Source organism: Carcharhinus amblyrhynchos, chromosome 7, assembly GCF_965287045.1.
Source record: "Carcharhinus amblyrhynchos chromosome 7, sCarAmb.v2.hapA, whole genome shotgun sequence".
Classification (NCBI taxonomy): Eukaryota; Metazoa; Chordata; class Chondrichthyes; order Carcharhiniformes; family Carcharhinidae; genus Carcharhinus; species Carcharhinus amblyrhynchos.
In genome coordinates, this window is record NC_137330.1 from 121,651,545 (window position 1) to 121,659,243 (window position 7,699).

The window sequence follows — 7,699 nt, forward strand, 5'->3', positions numbered from 1 at the left end:
GGAACAGCAAAGGGAGGAAGACGCTGGTGGGTGTCGTCTATAGGCCCCCGAATAATGATCTGGAGGTGGGGCGGGCTGTTAACGCGCAAATAAGTGTGGCGTGCAGGAATGGGACGGCCGTAGTTATGGGGGATTTCAATCTGCATATTGATTGGTCGACCCATGTTAGACGTGGGGGGCTCGAGGAAGAGTTCTTGGAATGCTGCCGGGATAGTTTCCTCGAACAGTATGTGTTGGAGCCGACGAGGGAGCGAGCTACCTTGGATCTGGTGCTATGTAATGAAGCGGGTAGAATTAGGGACCTTGTGGTGAAGGATCCTCTTGGGGAGAGTGATCATTGTATGGTGGAGTTTCTGGTGCAGATGGAGGAGGAGAAAGTGGGTTCCCGGACACGCATCCTTTGTTTGAATAGAGGGAAATACGGTAGGATGAGAGAAGAATTGGCGAATGTGGACTGGGAGAGCGTGTTGGAGGGAGGGTCTGTTAAGGAGCAGTGGAGGATCTTTAAGGAGATCTTTCTTGGTGCTCAACGGAAATTTATTCCGATGGTCAAAAAGGATAGTAGGAGGAGAGGTAATAAGCCGTGGATAACAAAGGAGGTGAAGGGAAGTGTTAAACTAAAAGCGGAGGAATTTAGAGTAGCTAAGAGTAGTGGGCGAGAAGAGGATTGGGAGAGGTTTAAATGTCAACAAAGATTGACAAAGAAGTTGATAAGGAATGGTAGGAGAAACTATGAAGCTGGGCTAGCGCTTAATATAAAAAAGGATAGCAAGAGTTTTTATAAATATATAAAAAGGAAGAGGCTGGCTAGGGTGAACGTTGGTCCTTTAGAGGATGAGAAAGGGGACCTAGTGGTAGGGGATGGGGATATGGCTAAGGTATTGAATAACTTTTTTGTTTCTGTCTTCACGGAGGAGGACGTGAATAATTTGCCGGGTGTTAGCGATAGAAAGGTGGTAGGACTGGAGGGTCTTAATGACATTACTGTTACTAGAAAGGCGGTGCTCGACAGACTGGAGGAGCTGATTGTGGACAAGTCCCCAGGACCGGATGGAATGCATCCGAGGGTTCTGAAAGAAATGGCGGAGGTGATAGTGGATGCCTTGGTGTTTATTTTCCAAACGTCGCTGGATTCCGGGGAAGTGCCGGATGATTGGAAAACGGCTAATGTTACGCCGTTGTTTAAGAAGGGTGCCAGGCAAAAGGCGGGGAATTATAGGCCGGTTAGTTTAACATCTGTGGTAGGTAAAATGTTAGAATCTGTCATTAAGGAGGAAATTGCGAGGCATCTTGAAGGGAATTGCTTGATAGAGCAGACGCAGCACGGTTTCATTAAAGGGAAGTCGTGTCTGACAAATTTACTGGAGTTCTATGAGGATGTGTCTAGGGCGGTGGATAGAGGAGAGCCGGTAGATGTGGTCTTTCTAGATTTTCAGAAAGCGTTTGACAAAGTGCCTCACAAGAGGTTATTGCAGAAGGTCGAGGGACATGGAGTTGGGGGTAGGGTGTTAGCGTGGATAGAGGATTGGTTGTCAAATAGGAGGCAGAGAGTGGGAGTCAACGGGTGCTATTCAGATTGGCGGATGGTGACTAGTGGAGTGCCCCAGGGGTCGGTGCTGGGGCCTCAGCTTTTTACCATTTATATAGATGATCTGGAGGAGGGAACCGAGTGTAGAGTGTCAAAATTTGCTGATGACACCAAGATTGGGGGAACGGCAAATTGTGCGGAGGGTGTGGAGAGTCTGCAGAAGGATCTAGATAGGCTGGGCGAATGGGCCAGGAAATGGCAAATGGAATTTAATGTTGGCAAGTGTGAGGTGGTCCACTTTGGTAGGAAAAATGGTAGGAAGGACTATTACTTACGAGGCGAAAAACTGCAGCAGGCGACGGTGCAGAGGGACCTCGGGGTCCTTGTGCATGAGTCGCAAAAACCCAGCTTGCAGGTGCAGCAGGTGGTCAGGAAGGCGAATGGGATGCTGGCCTTCATAGCGAAGGGGATTGAATATAAAAGTAGGGAGGTCTTGCTGCAGCTGTATAGGGCATTGGTGAGGCCACAACTGGAGTACTGTGTGCATTTTTGGGCGCCGCACCTGCGCAAAGATATTTTGGCCTTGGAGGGAGTGCAGAGGAGGTTTACTAGGCTGATACCGGAGTTGAAAGGGTTGAGCTATGAGGAGAGGCTGAATAAACTGGGCTTGTACTCGTTAGAGTTTAGAAGAATGAGAGGAGATCTCATTGAAACGTATAAGATGATGAATGGGATGGATAGGATAGAGGTGGAAAGACTCTTCCCGCTCAAAAAAGACAATAGGACTAGGGGGCACAGCCTCAAGATAAAAGGGGGGCGGTTTAGAACGGAGTTGAGGAGGAACTTCTTCACTCAAAGGGTGGTGAATCTCTGGAATTCTCTGCCCGTTGAAGTGGTGGAGGCTGCCTCGCTAAATATTTTTAAGACGCAGGTTGATGGGTTTTTGATAGGAGAGGGGATTAAGGGTTATGGGGAGAGGGCGGGAAAGTGGAACTGAGCAGCGACAGATCAGCCATGATCTTATTGAATGGCGGGGCAGGCTCGAAGGGCTGGATGGCCTACTCCTGCTCCTATTTCTTATGTTCTTATGCTACCAGAAGGATGTGGAGGCTTTGGAGAGAGTACAGAAAGGATTTATCACGTATGAAGGGCATTAGCTATGAGGAGAGGTTGGATAAATTGGTTTGTTCTCACTGGAACGATGGAGGTTGAGGGGTGACCTGATAGAAGTCTACAAGATTATGAGGGGCATGGACAGAGTGGACAGTCAGAAACTTTTTCCCCAGGGTAGAAAGTCAATTACAAGGGGGCATAGTTTAAAGGAGATGTATGAGGCAAGTTTTTTTTTTAAAAACACAGGGGGTAGTGGGTGCCTGGAATTCACTGCCAGGTGGTGGTAGTGGAAGAGGATATGATAGTGACTTTTACAAGGCATCTTGACAAATAAATGAATAGGATGGAAATAGAGGGATATGGTCCCTGGAAAGGTAAGGAGTTTTAGTTCAATTGGGCAGCATGATTGGTGCAGGCTCAGAGGGCTGAAGGGCCTGTTCTTGTGCTGTAATTTTCTTTATTCTTTGACTGGTACCCATTATGACATCTTGGAACACTGTAGCACCTACAAAATGCTGTGTAACAACTCAACAAATCTCTATCAACAGTACCTTCTGAACTGGTGACCTTCATTACCCAAAAGAACAAGGGCACCAGGCACACAAGAACACTATCACTTAAGTTTCCCCTTCAATCACAAACATCCCAACTTGGAAGCATATTGCCATTCCTTCAGTCATCAGGCCAAGGTCCTGGAATTCCCTATCCCCCCCCCCCACCAACAACAGACTGCACAGTTCAAAGCCAGTTTATCACCACCTCAGAGGGCAATTCGTATTGGGCAGACAGTGCATCTTCAGCAACACCCACATTCCATTAACATGTTAAATGTAAATTCATCCTGGATGGCACATGAATCTGGGTGTCTACATCTATAATCAAACTGGACTTCTTAGTATATTAAATTATTGATTGTATTATCTTTACTCACTTGTTTCATATCCATAAACTCATAAAGTGCATATCAGCCATGTATACAACGAAAGGCACAGCATCTTGGTACTCAGCTGCTGATACTGAGACATTGGTCAAACCCTAGTCTGTGGAGGAAGAAAAGGAGCCATTTTATTGGTTGGGTTTGTGTGCTCAGCTAAGATACATAGTACACTTGTACTTTCTCAATTAGCATGTCTCTCAGATGAGAGAATGCTGGCTTACAGTGAGAAAGTTAGCATAATGCTAAGTTATAAATTTTTTTTTAGGAAAAATAAGATCACTTGTAAGAAAAAAAGTGACTAAATAGGCTGGAGGTACAATAGGATCTAAAGCTACAAATACACAATATTAAAGCACATTAATGAAGTCACAGAATATACAGATATATTACAAGTATAAATACAGAACCAGCAAGGTTATTATTAGGACAAGACTGAACCATCAGATGTTCTTTTCTAAGAAAATAGTTAACCTGAGAGAGGTCTTTAAAATTATGTAGGAGTTCAATAAGGCAGATAGAGCTATTTCAAATTTTAAGGTTGTCCAAAGCTGGAGACCATAAAGACAAGATGGTTATGAATAAGTCCACTAAGAATTCAGGAGAAATCTCACCTAGACTGGTAAGAAAGTGAAATTTGCATCACGTTGATCATTTGATTAAATTACCATATATTATTATTTATTAGTCACAAGTAGACTTACACTGCAATGAAAGTACTGTGAAAAATCTCCTAGTCGCCACACTCCGGCACCTGTTCAGATGCACAGAGAATTTAGCATGGCCAATTCACCTAACCTGCACAGCTTTGGACTGTGGGAGGAAACTGGAGCACCCAGAGGAAACTCACGCAGACACAGGGAGAATGTGCAAACTCTTGGGAATCAAACTCGGGTCCCTGGCGCTGTGAGGCAGCAGTGCTAGTCACAGTGCTATCATGTTGCCCCTCATATATACACAAGAGGGAATTAAAAAGGTAACAGGAGAGAAAGGAATGGATAGTTGTTAAGGTTAGATGAGGGGAGGTTTATATGAAGCATCAATCTGTTGGGCCAAATGGCCTATTTAATTTCTGCAAATTCTATTTCAATTTCTGATTTTATTAACATAGGATTCCAGGTTGCATGAATCAATACTTTTATAGGAAATCATGGACCTTGAATATAAATATCCATAAACCCATAAAGTGCATATGGGACATTGCTTTGGGGCAGGGGCGAGGGAAATCAAGCTGCAAGAAGTTTCTACACGATTGGTCTAAATTTTGTATCATGGTCACAGGATGCCAATCAAATGGGTTGCCTTGTCCTGAATGATTTTCAGCTTCTCCATTATAGTTGCAGCTGCACTCATCCAGGCAAGTGGCTACTATTCCATCACATTACTGACTTGTCTTGTAGATGGTGGACAGGCTTTGGAGGACTTAAGTTGGTTTACTGAGGATGGAAAATGGGAGCCAGTCAGAATCTTCAATCATAACTACATTTGTTATCACATTTGGCTGAAATCACAAGACAGTCAATGTCTTGCCGACACATTAAGTTCAAATCATACATGAACTCAAAATGATAAAATGGAAACCACACAATAGGCAGCATAAGCATCTTTGGAAAGAACACAGGACATAAGAATTTTAAGGGCTGGATTTCTGATACCTAGAAGTCAATAAATAATTCCACAAATGCAATAATTATGGATTTTAAATAATTTCCCAGCAACTACAGTAATATGCAGCATTGTGTATATAAATCATATTTGAAACTGCTAAGTATATGAAAGTCTGTCCAATGGTTTACCTTAGTCCTTGCAGTTTTCTCGAGTAGCACCACAAAATCTTCAGCATTTACATAACAGAAATCAAATAATGGAAACAGCAAATTTGGAATAAAAGAATCGTCTTCGGATTAATTTCCTTGAAAGGAATTTGAATGTTTATAACAAAGACAAGTCACGAGTGTTCCTGAAGCTGCATTTTATTCAGATAAATCCACTGGCAAGATTTGATTCCCAAGTGGCAACGTTCTGTTCAAAGGACCATGCCAACTGATGAAAGTACAACAAATGACATTTGATTTTTAAAATCAGTATACAGTTTTCAATAAATGAGTTTTAAAACAAAAGACCATCAGTTTGCTTTCAAAGTGTCTTGCAATAAGTTACATGAAAAAGCTGCTTGCGTAGGGAAATCTTTCATTATTTTTCAGTGGCAAGGTAAATGACTCAAAATTAATTCGGTACATTGCTGGCAATATTCAACTTACGGTCTCCCCGCCTAAAAAATCTCTAGGTGTTCCATGCCAATTTTCTGATTAAATTCATTAAAAGCCACAAGGCTTGTCTTTTTGCAAGAAACGTTCAATCCTCATAATGAGTTAACTGAGTCAACAACTGGATAACACAAATTCAGAGAAAGTCGGCCGATTAAAATAAAAATAACTCGAGTGATCGTATTCTCGCAGACCAGTCATCTTAAGAATGGCAGTCAGGGTTTCCAAATATAAGATTTAGTAAAAGGGCCGGCCAGACAGTGGAAGTGAAGTGCTTTTCTGTGCTCTTTAATTCTTTGCACTGTATGGAATTGTGGAAAAATCTCGCCAGAAAGCAAAACAATTTCGACAAATTCCAAAAGGAGCTGACAAAAGGTGACTCAGTGGCGATTTAAATCGCCTAGATAACGTCCGAATGACCAAAGGTTTAATTTTAAAAAAGCGAAAACGACATTGTATTTGAGATTCAGAGTCGAAAGCCCCGACATAACAAGCTCCAGACTAAACAACAGGTAACAAGATTAATCATGGTGAGAATGGTTTTCTAGCATTTTAACATAACAGGCAAATCAAATTTCATCAGATACTGCTTTCTGCGATTCCAAGAGCCATTTTAGAAACATTGTGGGGGGTTGATCCTGAATCTGGCAGAAATGCTTCTCTTGATTTGATCAGTCATAGTCCCTGTATGAGCGGCCTCCGTAACCACCACCACCACCACCACCGTAGTAGTATCCACCTTGGCTCTTGTACCCACCCGAATAGCTATCCCGGTCTCCTGTATCGTACCGGCCTCCGCCGCTATAGCCGCCGCTCCTGTCACTATCCCAATAGCCGCCTCCTGTTCCTCTCCTGCGGCCACTGTTACTGTAGCCGCCGCCGCCGCCTCGACCATATCCGCGGCCGCCTCCAGATTTCTTCTCGGCGTGGCCCACTCGGATCTGGCGCCCATCGAGGGATTTTCCGTTCATCGCCTGCAGCGCGTCCCTGGCGTCCTCCGGGTTTTCGAAAGTGATGAAGCCGAAACCGCGGGACGACATGGTGTCTTTGTCTTTAATCACTTTCACCTCAGAGATCTGCCCGTACTTGGAGAAAACGTCTTCCAGGGACTGTTCATCTGTTTCGAAGTTCAGGCCACCAACAAACAACTTTCCTTCTTCGGTCATGGTGGCGGGATTGCTGCGCACTTGTCTGTGTGAAGCTGCAGGAGTTGAGAATGGCGCCGATCACTCCACTCAAACAGACAAAGAGGCTGCAGAGAGCGGAAATTGCCTCATTTGAATTACTCCGTGGGAAAATGGCCGCTTCTCTCTTTTGTCTCTCTCGCCCCCTTTCGTTCTGCGTCTCGATAAGCTTTCTCGGAGCGGCTTCAAAAGAATGAAACTAGCCACCAATGCAGGAAAAAGAAGGTTTTAGAAGGAAAATAATCCATTTCAGTCCTCCGAGTTTAAGCTCTGAAAAATGAAGCGATTCGCAGGACACACAGGATCATATTATACAGTATTTTCACAGATTTATAGACAATATAAAACACTAACTGACCATTCGGTCCATCTAAGTCCATGCCCATTTTTCTTCTGGAGAGGAATTTTCTCTCACATGACTTCAACATGAATGTCGGCAACTACCAATGTTCATAGTATGCTTAAATGGAGCAAAAACGCCAAGGAAGGTCAGATGGTTGCAGATGCCAGCCAAAAGCTGTTTTGGATGAGCTCAAGTTTACAAATGGTGCGATGCTGTGAAAAGTCTGACAGCAGTAGGGAAGAAGCTGTTTTTGAGTCAGTTGGTATGCGACTTCAGACTCTTGTATCTTTTTCCCAATGGAAGAAGGCAGAAGAGAGAATATCTGGGGTG

The 7,699-nt window shown here is 43.7% G+C and overlaps 1 pseudogene; it reads right to left on the minus strand.

The window, feature by feature from the left end:
• Nucleotides 1–5,530: 5,530 nt before the first annotated feature.
• LOC145345257 (RNA-binding protein 3 pseudogene) lies at nucleotides 5,531–7,326 on the minus strand (annotated as a pseudogene).
• Nucleotides 7,327–7,699: the final 373 nt, after the last annotated feature.